We start from the raw sequence: 12,566 nt of genomic DNA, 5'->3' as shown, positions 1-12,566 counted from the left end.
TCTGTTTTGTCATCACTTTAGATATCACGCTCATTCAAATACTAGCTCTGAAGTGACATTTGTGAAGTGGCAACTGTTTCTGCTGTGAATAAAACCCCTGGTTTCTGTTTCTGATGTGAATGAATGACGGAAGAAAGTAGTTCCTTGTATAAAACAGATTTTTAGACTCTCAGTGTTTGATTTTCGTTTTATACACACGGTTATGGCATAGAACTGTTGTATAAATGCAATGCAATGTCAAATCACCTTGACATTTGCCTCAGTAAAGCAATACACTCCTAATTACAGTAGTTGTTTTTTTAATACGCTGTAAAATTGCTGGGTTCCACACAGTTCTTTCCCAACACAAATTGATTTAACATAATTGTTTTTACAAATTTAAGTGGATTAAGCGTAAAACAATTGAAGTTGTCCTCATTAAAAAAACTTAACTCATTAAAAAAAAAAAAAAAAAAAAAGCACGGTTGAATAATAAATTTTTTGAGTGAACTGTTGTACTTAAGTGCACTAGGTATAAAGTAAGATTTGGGAATTAGGGGATTATGTAAAATATGGCCATAACATGCATTTCATTTGCTATTTTCACAAACAGCTTTTGTTTAGCTTAAGATAGAACTAGATTATCACTAAATTGGGTAATTAACACACTTTTTATGAAATTGACTTGGTAAACACAACACTGTCTCTTTATCCTGGACATATTCAACAGCACTAACATTTATTTTTATTTTTTTTTTTAATGTTATTGCAAACTATTCTACAATAAGACAGCTCATACATGCAGTTTAGTCAAGGACTAGCCTTAGAATCTGTCTCAGAAACCAGGGGTATACATTAAATAAACAACCAATAGGTTATTAATAGGTTAATAAGATAATAAGTAACTAGTAAGAGTTGGTCCCTATACCTTTACTCTTTTTCTATATTGTATAAAATCACTCAAAGGATTTAAACTGATTTATATAGACTCATTTTCATAATTGTAAAATACATTTTAGATTTAGAGTCCTAGTTTTCTTTTCATTTTTTTTCATTTCATTTTAAAGTTTAGTTTTTTGGGTTAACTTTAATTTTGGGTAACACAAAAATATACAGTATATTGCAATGAAAAAACACATTACTTTTTGGCTAACAAACATACATGGACAAGACAATGAGGCACAAAGAGAAAGGAAATACTCGGAAAGATAAAATAAGAATGTATTAATTCTGGAACAAAATAATTACATTGTCAAAGTAGAAATGAGCATCAGAAGACATTGTTAGATTATATAAAAAGGTTGCTTTTAACATGCTAATGAATCAATCATATATGTATACATTACCAACCCTTAAACAAATTCTGACTCTCTGAAAATGAAAGTAAGGATTTCTTAGTAAACGGCGGTTTAATTTGTCAGCGTGGGTTGGCAGACAATTAAATAATCCCCACTCGCAAGCAGCAAATTCTAAGTGGTGTTGGGCCAGTAATTGCTGAGCCATGTAATGACAGTATGGTTGCAGCTGATGCATTAAAGCTGAACAGGAGCTCGGAAATAAACCGCTTTCTTGTAATGTTCCCTTCAAAACCATATATCTTTTACGTCAGGTAGAAATCAGCTCACAACAAGGTGGAGCAAAATGACAAAGCAAGAATCCAAAAGAACTAAGATTGCAACTACATAGTGCCAATTCCAGCTGTCATGCGTTTTGAAGTAACCGTGATTTTCTGGAAATTGAAGCAAGTATCCATCTAATGCGATACACTGTTGAGTGACTGGTTCACTTGAGGACTGCAGGGCTACTTCAGTAAAACCCAACCTTAGTATTTTCAGAGAGGCGGAGAGAGAGAAAAGTTGAACAGATGGAGTACTAGTAACTTCATCAGCTCATGCAAATTAATTCACTCCAGAGCGTATAAAAGTGACTTTATTAAACTGATAAAAATAACAACAGCATCTGACTAGGGGGACACATACTGGAGAACTGAATCTTCTCTGATTAAATAAAAAAAAATTAAATAAAGAGGAACAAAAATGTATTCCTTCATCATTCAGCAATGCATTTTGGCTAACATTTTCAAAAACATCAACACAAAATATAAACAGCTTATAGTCCATTGATAACTGCTGATTTCATCATTAGAACTCGACAATAAACACTGATTGATGGTCTCGCAATGCAACACACTGTTGTCAGTATTCAAAGTGAGCAGCAATCTGCCGTTATTGATCATATAAGCGTTGTTCTGCATTTTGATACTCATCATGCTAAACCTGTATAGATAAGGTCAAGGACACATCAAGTTCGTGCTTTAAATTCATGGAATTGCAATGCTCAGAAATTGACTGTGCATTTTATGGTCAGTAATCACTGATCTGGGACCGGCTTTTGCACTGCGGCGGGTTGATAAAAGAAGAACAGAAGGTAACAGGTTAATTCTGCAGTTAGAAAGGCCACGGCGAGCGCACATGCTGCAATTCCACTTCCCATTCTTTTGACCTCTGAATCTTCATACTGGGAATCTCTTCAGGGAGATAAGCAATGCAAAGTCAGGCTAGTAAAAAATGCATTTTGTCCTGTTACATTACACATCAATGAAGAGAGAAAGACGGCTCTCTTTTACAGAGATGGGAGATGGTGGCTTGAATAAAGAAATACAAAAGTGTAACGGAATTTATTGTTACGAATAAAAGGATAAAAAAGCAATTCATCACATCTAACAATACAAATTTAATGTATTTTGTGATTAAAATCTAACATTGGCTTGGAGATTACCTAGGTGAACGAAAGGACACCAAAGAAAGGACTTTTTATATTCTCAGTAGAGGATTTGACTGCTGTTTCTTTTTAATTTGCATTCATGAATTAATTTTCTGGCAACTTATAGAAGACACATACAATGCATTGATCTATAAAAATATTGCTGTCTCATCGCTCAATTGGTTAATTTGCATTAGTGTTTCATAATTCTCCCTTTATCTAATGTTTACACATTTGCAGCATTCATTAATCAAAAAAACAGCTGTGCAAGTAAACAGAGTGGAGGTTCTGAATTGTTTTAATTTTTGTCCATCATACCTTCATGAAGCTATAAAAGACAATGATAGTTTTGCATTTTGTCTATTCTTGCTTTTTTCATCTCAGCCTCTCTCACTTAGTTGTATTTACTCCCAGGTGTTCTCCCATGAGAAACTTCTGTAGCGTCAGCCATAATCCTACTATGCATCACAGTGTCGAACTATAGACTTTTGGAGGCCCTAAGCGAAACTTTTGTCGGCCTATGCCAATGTGCTAATAATAATACAATAAATGACCTACAATCCCTTAATGTTTCTTTCAGAGCAGTTTTATTGTAGACAAACAAGAACATGTTGAAGCAGTTTGTATAATACGTATATACAGTAATTACAAATAGGACAAATGGAACAGAAAAAGAAAAGGCCAGCTAAAAATATGCCACTAGACTGAATTTACCAATAAAATGCAAATCTGCATAGCATTTAGTATGAGATTTATAATGAAATATATTTGATTTTTATTTCTGTTGTTAATGCTAATCAGTGTTGAACAATTTTCTCATTTTCTCTTGTTATTTATAAATGAATGAGTGCCACTTTAAAACTTAAAAAATAAAAATAAATAAATAAATAAAATACACCAACATTCATTCATTTTCTTGTCGGCTTAGTCCCTTTTTTAATTTGGGGTCGCCACAGCGAAATGAACCGCCAACGTATCCAGCATATGTTTTATGCAGCGGATGCCCTTCCAGCTTCGACCCATCACTGGGAAACACATACACACTTATTCACACACACATACACTTCAGACAATTTTAGCCTACCAAATTTACCTGTAAAGCATGTCTTTGGAATGTGGGGAAAACCGGAGCACCCTGAGGAAACCCATGCAAACTCCCCACAAACTCCACACAAACTCTTACACCAACATGCAAACAAGAAAAAAAAATTGTTCATGTTTCTTTAAGACTTTAACTGTCTTAGCATTAAAACACAAAAAGACAAACACTCCTCAGCAGGCACAGGACATCTACATACATGATGTCAGATTGACATTTTAATCCAACGTCGTAGGGAAGTTACATTTCGGGTGGAAAATCGGGTTGATGTCAATGTCCAATGTTGGACTAATGACATTATGGCTTGACGTTGTGTGGACGTTACTGCTATGATGTCTATCAGATGTTGGATTTTGGTTGAATAAATTTCAGAATTTAATGTCAATATGGCGTTGGTTTAAGATGTTAACTCTATGTAGGATTTTGGTCACTTTTCAACATAAGATTGCAACCTAAATTTAACCTAATATTAACATCTTATGATGTGTGCCTGCTGGGTCACTAACTCATTTACGTTTCTTTGACTTTGTCCCTGCTTGGTTGCCACAGCAGAATGAATTGCCAATTACTCTGACAAATGTTCAGTGGATGCACTACCAGCCACAGCACAGCACTGAGAGCACAACCCCAAAGCTGGGAAACAATCACACACTTACCCATTCACTTCCTATGGCCAATTTAGTTCAAACAATTCACACAGACAAGGGGAGAATATGTAGAAAGGCCTCCTGGTCCAGCCAGAATTCGAACCAGCAACCTTTGTGCTGTGAAGAAACCATGCTAATCACCACACTGCCACTCCAAAGATAACAAATATGTCTTTGAATCAACATTATTGATTTTTATTTTATGTCAAAATTAATTTAACTATAAAGACAACAATGTTCATGAAATATTTTGTAAATTCTCAACTGTATCAAATAAAAACTGCAAGTTTGATTAGTGAGTAGTGATGCATTGCTAAAGACTTACTTTGTACAACTTTTAAATAAGTATTGAAAATCTTTTTCATTCAGCTTTAAGATGATGTATAAACGTGTTTTTGTCACATTTGTCAATTTAAACAGTGTAGTCTATAGTTGTCACAATCACCAGTGATCTAGTCCATACAGATTACTGGAGAACTACATATCTGCCAAAAACCTACAATTCCCATCACACATTTTACTCAGACACCTGACCCAGATTCCCCCTCATTGCAAACACACACAGCTGGTAACTCATCATGGACTGATTACCTGGACTATATATATTTACCTCTCAAACACACATACACACACATTGCTGAGTCTTGTTATTCCTTCTAATGCATTTTGAAGTGTTTATGGATCAAATATAAGAAAAAAAGTATATAAAAAAAAAGCGGCTCGGATTTTAATCTTTGCATTGGTTATTCCAGTTGATTGCTTGCCGCCTGTCCTGGACTTTTGCCTGTTTAATGACCTTGTTCTGTGGATTGTCTGCATGCACTCATTTGCTTCTGTTATTGACCATTGCCTGCCTGACTACTCATATATATATATATTTATATTTATATATATATATATATATATATATATATATATATATATATATATATATATATATATATATATATATATATATATATATATATATCCAATCATCACACATTATGATTTAAATGATTTTATGGTTGCATATCTGTGACACTGTGTCACTTTAAAGGAAAATAATGCAGCACTGTGTTTTTATAATAGTTGTAAGCCAAAATAAAACATATCCAAAATGAAAATTCTATTGCACAGTCCAGATCAATAAATCATTTTTGAGAGTAATAGGGTCCCTGGTGGTTTGGGGAGCCTTTATAAATTGATACACAGGTATACAAATGATACCAGTCTTTATATGGTTACAGTCCTATTGTGTGTTTTTGGGGAATAAATAAAAAAACGTAATAAAAGATGTATTGAAATTGTAATGATAACAAATGAGGTCTCCATGGAAAGTACAAGAATGCTTTCTAAATTATTAGGAAAAAATACACAAAATATCTGCATGCAAAACTAAAAAAGGTTCCAAAAGCCATCATGCTCTTTTACAAAAACTGATAATTTTATATGTAACACTGTTTAAAGCAATACATTTGTGATTTATTTATTTACACCCAGCTTCACAATCCCACAATTATGTCCTGATGTGGAAGTCAAAAATTCTGTCAACGTGGAACCTTATTGCAAAAATGATCCATAAAAAAATACCTAGAACAGGCCTATACAAAGACAACATTGATCAAATAATTAAATGAACAGTGTAATTTTGCCTAAACTTTACAATGCCCTGAGCATAACAGTCTGAATTCACTTCTGAGCTTGTGTTGTTTTACAAAATGTAGGGACAAGTGTGTTTTGCTCATCAAAATGAAACATATAATTATCATCCTAGATGTTGCTGCCAACAAGAAAACAGTATTTCACAGATTCCAAATATTTGAAATATGTAAATTTCTGAAATATAACAATGTTTTAAATTCTGTTTAGTTTCTTGCGTAAACCTCAATATATTATTGGAATTTATTGATATTAGATTCATGCTTTATAATAATAAAAATAAATAAATATAATTCATAAGTCAGGCTCACTGTGCATTTTAACAATCCTTTACAACTGTGACTTTTGAGATGTACAATCATGATCGTCAAATTTAAAAAAAAAAAATAAAAAAATACAATGCACACAGTCTAAAGTCTTATGTAATAACACATATATTATTATTGAATATAGTCAATTCATCATTCCCCCACATCGTCTATACTCATGTTTTAGAATGAAGAATCTCACCAATAATTTATATTTACAGAGCTCTTTCACCCCAGACTGCTCAGATTGTTGTCACAGCGGATAGGGTTTAAAAAAAAAAAAAGAGATCATATTAATCTGTAATTGATGAAAATGTCAAACCTGTGATCTAATAATACTACAGATTTTAGTCTATGATTATAGGAGTCTTTTATGATTTTCTAAATTTGTCTCAGATGACCAAATTGGGGCCGAATAAATAAATAAATGAATAAAAATAAAAAATAAAATAAGAAATAAAATACATGAACATAGCTCTTTAGATTACCTGAGGGTAAGTAAGTTAACACATACAGTACTTTTCAGTTTTGAATGAATCATTTAACTAAAACAACGTTTATGCAACTGCAGCTGCAAATGCATAGTCTTCATGTCAAAACATTTAAAAGTACAGTAAAACATGCAATTCTAGAGTCTCTTGACCCTAGATAAAAATTCACAGTAGCCCCTCCAGCCAGTAGGCTTAATTTCTATATTCCATATAATATGACCACCTTTTGATTCCAGTGCAAAACTCTTTAACAATAATACTGATGAAAGGTAATAAAATAATAATGCACATATGATACTAAAACAATATTACAAATATTAAAATTCTTGTTGTAGCATTGAGATTCCTTAAATGAAACTTCAGAATGCTCTTCAGCATAGCTTGTGCTATTTATTATTTACTTTTTTTTCATAATACAAAGGCAATGAGTTTTAATGTCATTCTAATATAGATGGTGTGTATTATACATTATGGTTCTTAAGCATAAAATACATAGAATAATGCACATTTGCAGTGTTTATTATTTTAAAACAGTAAAGAGAATATCCCCATGAGAGAGTAATAAAGGATAATCTTATTTATCTTAAGAACACAAAGCTTGACACAAAGAAACATACAAACACACACACACACACCCACCCCACAACCCCAAACACACAGTCAGACCACTTGAACAGCTCCTTTTTATTTATTTTTTTGCTTTTTTTGCTCACGCCAGACGTGGGTCTGAGGGGTCTGGATGCAGACCTGGTGCAGTGCAATCTGAGCTGCATTTAATGCTGTTTAATGGGCTCACCTTACCCCACACCTAACCCTACCCCTCACAGTGAAATCGCTCGCTCCATTTGAGATTGGAGCGATGCAGTCTCAGCTTGCATCATAAAGGTTGCATCCAGGTACTATTGGACGTGGCACAAGCAGATAAATCACGAGATTGCACGTAAATAGAAGCATGAAAATTTTGAGTTCCTTGCTTCAATCGTGCATCAAATCCACTTCATTTGCATGCCAAATTCACTCCACAATAGACTCTTCGTGTCATGAGCAGAGCATCTGTCTGCCTGATGACTGTAGCGTTGTTGCTAAATGGCAAACGTGGATTTTATTGAGAGAGTAGCTGTGTTTCTGTGCTTTTGTGAAGGCTGCAAAACAGCGTCAATTCGCTTGAAGCCGTGTCAGAGTCCACTACATCCTTTTTGAGGTGAAACCAGCTCTGTGAGCTAAAGCTGTGTTTCAGACTGAGTCGCCTCATTTAGGCTGCCTTGTTCACATGTATCGTGTCGCAGGATGTTTATTTGCATCTTTACATTAACTTAACATGTAAATCACTCGCACTTGAAACTTCATCTGCATCTGGTGTAAGTCTGTGCACTTGATAGATGCAGTTTCAACCCTTTTACATGTAAGTTCTAAATTCTATAGATCACTCCTCTGCATGGATCTTTTAATATGGTCATTATTAAAACGCACTTAAACATTTTAAGCTTTATCGCAGTCCTGATTAATAATTATTATATAGCTTTTTTTCTCCTTTTGTACAAGTATTGACGAAAAACCTAGTTGTATTGTGAAATGTCTGATATTCAAATTTTCAAATATGTGTAAGCACACTTTTAAATCTTCATCATTTTGATCTGGGATGGGTAATGGACACCATCATGCTAGTAGAGAGATCAGAGCTGCTAGAGTTACAACATGTTAATGCTACTTTGTTTCTGAATTTCTTGAAAGGAAGTGGCTGTGTAACTGTGAGAAGAATACAGGGAATGTTCTAGTTGCCTAAAAAGTGGGTTAGGCAGTGTGCCCAAGCATGTTCTAGTTGCCTAAACAGTTCTAGTTGCCCAAACAGTGTTATTCATCTAAGGTAAATAAAAGCACATTGCCAGACTGGGTTATTATAGACATGCCCTTAGACATCAGTATGTTTTTCTGCAAACCATTAATGCTATGTTTTGCTAGTACTATTCGTTCATTTGTTTTCTTGTCGGCTTAGTTCCTTTATCAATCTGGGGTCGCCACAGCTGAATGAATTGCCAACTCATCCATAAATAAGTAAAAAAAAAAATGTCCAGTGTGACTATTACATGAAAAGGTAAAGAACTGCCACTCTATGAGCATTTTACTAAAGGTATAAACATTTGTACTTAAAACTTTTTTTAATACATTTTAAATACACAAATGATTTTTTTTTCTTTCTGAAAAGTTATGATGAATAATTATTGTACAAAAACATTTCATAGGAGTGAGTCATTAATTTAAATCTGCTATTATTGTATGTCAGCATTGTAAAGGAAGCCACGAAACATTATTTTTGCACTTTTCACCATAGCATTTGAAGTATGTGTCATCGGAAAAGGTCACATGGTGTCATGAATAATTATGAGACAGTGTCTTCTTACAGGGTACAGCTACAGTATGATATTCATGAGAACACACTCTCATGAATAATTATGAGATAGTGTTGATGGTTTTGTGCAGTATGTATAGGCTCAGTGTTAATTTCAACCTTAGAAGGTGAAAACAGTCTTAAAATAAACTATTTTACATTAAAATGAATCATTGGCTTTAGCAATATGTCTTAGTTGGCATTCCTGTGTGGAGTTTGTATGTTCTCCCTTAATAAATAGACTAATCAAAAAAAAAAAATAAAAAAAAATAAATAAATAAATGAATAAATTATATTATATTATATTATATTATATTATATTATATTATATTATATTATATTATATTATATTATGTATGACATTACATTATATTATATGAATTAATAATAATTTCTTACATTTATATAGAGCTTTTCTGGACACTTAAAGCACTTTACACATTGAGGGGAATCTCCTCATCCACCACCAGTGCACAGCATCCAGCTGGATAACGCGATGGCAGCCATTTTGAGCCAGATTGCCCACCACATACCAACTGATTGGTGGAGAGAAGACATGATGAAGGAAATTATGATAAGGGGAGGGTTAAGAGGCCATGATGGACAGAGGCCTTTGGGCACACTGTTAGACATTTCTGTAAATTACACAGTTATTTACTGTATTTCACCCAGTGTAATACTGCAAATTCCTTTTACGGTAAATAACTGTATTTACCGTTGCATTATGGGAATTTAGTGTGACGTCGAACAACATATACAGCGATGTACTGTATTTGTAAAAATTCGTGTATTATACTGTAATTTCCACAACTGCTTCAACGCCACCTTGCGGCGATTCGACTACTCTGCACCACATTTTGCCTGAGGACTCTGGAGCAATTCTGGAGGACAATTTATTAGTGTGCCTGAAGAACATACTGGATTTAACAAACTTTACTCTGGTAAGCTGAGGCAGTGTTTCATTTTACAGAATGTTTTGTGGACGAGAATAGAACATAGTAAAGTATAAAGTTGGCTATTATTATTTTCTCTGGCTTGGCGTTATTTCGCCCATTTGAGAAATATATCATCTATTAAGATGTTACCTTTATTTAATTTATTACATTAACACTACTATTACTTTAAATAAGACTGTTTATGACTATTAGCCATTGTTCTCGTCATATCTTTTTATTTATTTACATAGGAACTGGTGTTGCAGCGGGTTTTGGTTTAGGAGGGAACCAGAGGTATGCAGACAGTTTTGGAGGACACTTAGCACGAGACAACGGTCCGGCAGAGAGTGTTTTCCCCCAGAAGAATATGAATGAAAGACCAACAAATAATCCAGGTAAAAGCGCGTCTGTCTGTGCTGACAACACTCGACATTGATTTGAGCACCTCTATTAGCATTTGTTTGCTCGGCAACATTGGCTGAAGCGATCTTAAAATGGTAATGTTAACTGTTAGCTAAACTGAGCTAAGTTTATACTGAATTGGACTCAAACTCATTTTAACGTGCAACATTTAACTTATATTGATTTATACTATATATATTAGATGTTGTGAACTTATTTTTCTCTGGTTTAGAGTAACTTATAACGTTAGCTTGAGAAAATAACATCGCGACGTAACCTATAAGAACGTTAACGTAAATCTATAACGTTACAATATGCATAGAGGTAAAGTTGGTTTTATATTCCCACATTCGTTCATTTAGAAGACTCTATACTGTTTACCATGTTACTTTGAATATTCGATCAGAATTAGCATGCCAGTATGACTTGAAATCAACATTAACACTGTTTATTTGACTGTGAGCATGTTGTACTTTGATAGTCATTAGCTGCTAAAATGATTTCGCTATTTAGAGTTTGCAAATAATACTTTTATGAAATTAAATTATTAAGGGGGAAGTCTGAATCTGCTAATATAAAACCAATTTTACCTCTATGCATTATGCTAATAACCACCTTTTTGCTATTTATTGTTTGCTAATTATTTTTTTTATCACAACTCTTGACATTTGGTTTAACATAATTGTTACCATTATATTTTTTTCTGTTTAGATATGGCACTGGCACAGCAGCAGGTTTTGTCTGAAGAAACAAACAGCATTTCAGAGATCTTGATCAGCACAGCCTTATGCTTAAAAAATAAGCAAGACCAGTAAGCAACCAAGGTAAACAAATAAAAAAAGTTGTGTGGAGGTTGTGGATTGTAGCATGGTATTCTTATCTGTATTTTTGGCTTTTTTATGGTCTCAATATAGAATACTGGGAGCCTGCCTGTGCAAACTGGACCTCATACAACAGTAAGTACTGTACATCTATTTGTTTCTCAATATATTAACGTTACTTTTAATACAAAATGTGTCACATGTTTAGTTGCTAGCTAAATAAAAAAATCGTTTTCCCTTTTTTATTAAACCATTTAGTAGGTTTTTTTTTTCATCTTTGTTTATAATATTTTTGAGCAGATTGAGGTCTGTCATGGGTCAGACATTTCAAAATACAATAATTAGTATTGGGATACATGCATTTGTCTATGTATTAAATGTCTTTTTCCCCATTTCATGTTGCCTTAATATTTTGTAATAAATAAAATAATACAATTTTTTGTATAAATAATTCCAGAGGATGAAACAAAATGCACAGCAACAACCAGAGTGAGCCAGAAGATAGCAGGAGAAGTACTGAAGAGAATGACAACCATGAACAACAGTGAGTTATCCTTCTTTCACCAGCTAACTGAGAACTTGGATTAGGTGAGACACTCTCAATAGTTTTATCAGTATTCAGTCAGTTTTAGTTTATTAGGAATACATAAAACAAATAGTCTAATCTGTCCTGCAGTGAATCAACCCATCACAAATGCTACAATGTTTTTGTAAAACCTTGTTAGGGAAAAAAATAAACAGGACATTCTGGTTAGTTATCTTTTAAACATGGTAGTGAGCAGGTTATGAGCAGGAGCCAGTTGCTCATTACCAGCTGAAAACTACCCCAACCTAGCTGCCATGCTTCAAAATAATTAACCAGTATATGATTTATTTTTTTTAAACAAGCTTCTTCTATGCTTATGTTAGTCTGTTTGTCCTTATCCAGAGTTTTTCATAATCCTGGACTGGGCCAAATCCTGACCAGATGCTGTGGTGGTCATGGAGGAGTGAATCCTAAAAGACACACGTGATCAATGAGTTTCCGCATTGATCCAATGGGCCAGCCTGACCACCCGCTGGTGAACTTTCAAGCCTCTGGTGCCTAGACTGCG

The 12,566-nt window shown here is 33.8% G+C and overlaps 1 long non-coding RNA gene across 1 annotated transcript; it reads left to right on the top strand.

Moving 5' to 3' along the window:
- The first annotated feature begins 10,591 nt into the window (after nt 1-10,591).
- On the top strand, nt 10,592-12,356 carry LOC137496237 (uncharacterized). The gene is made up of 4 exons (XR_011016436.2): nt 10,592-10,644; nt 11,363-11,475; nt 11,566-11,607; nt 11,930-12,356. It is a non-coding gene; the product is annotated as an uncharacterized lncRNA (long non-coding RNA).
- The last annotated feature ends 210 nt before the right edge of the window (nt 12,357-12,566 follow it).

This window comes from Danio rerio, chromosome 7 (genome assembly GCF_049306965.1).
Source record: "Danio rerio strain Tuebingen ecotype United States chromosome 7, GRCz12tu, whole genome shotgun sequence".
In the NCBI taxonomy this organism is placed as follows: Eukaryota; Metazoa; Chordata; class Actinopteri; order Cypriniformes; family Danionidae; genus Danio; species Danio rerio.
The sequence above is the reverse complement of the archived record's forward strand: the minus strand, read 5'-3'. Positions and strand labels throughout refer to the sequence as shown.